The sequence below is a fragment of the Fragaria vesca genome, linkage group LG1, assembly GCF_000184155.1.
Source record: "Fragaria vesca subsp. vesca linkage group LG1, FraVesHawaii_1.0, whole genome shotgun sequence".
In the NCBI taxonomy this organism is placed as follows: Eukaryota; Viridiplantae; Streptophyta; class Magnoliopsida; order Rosales; family Rosaceae; genus Fragaria; species Fragaria vesca.
The window spans coordinates 21165574-21165795 of NC_020491.1; positions in this window are offsets into that span (position 1 = coordinate 21165574).

Here is a 222-nt window from a genome sequence, read left to right on the forward strand (position 1 = left end):
GGTTACTGGGATTCTAAGGAATCTGTCTGTCTGCAGCTGAGAGTTTGAGACTGAGCAAGAAGAGAAACAAAGGTAATTAGCTTGAAATATATTGATCGAGTATGAGTAAACAAGAGAAACAAAACTACTGAATCAAGTTACGTCGCTTACATGGCATATGCAGACTAAATGACTAATGCTGGGAACAGGTCAGCATCAGTCATGGAGTCTCTCTCTCTCTCT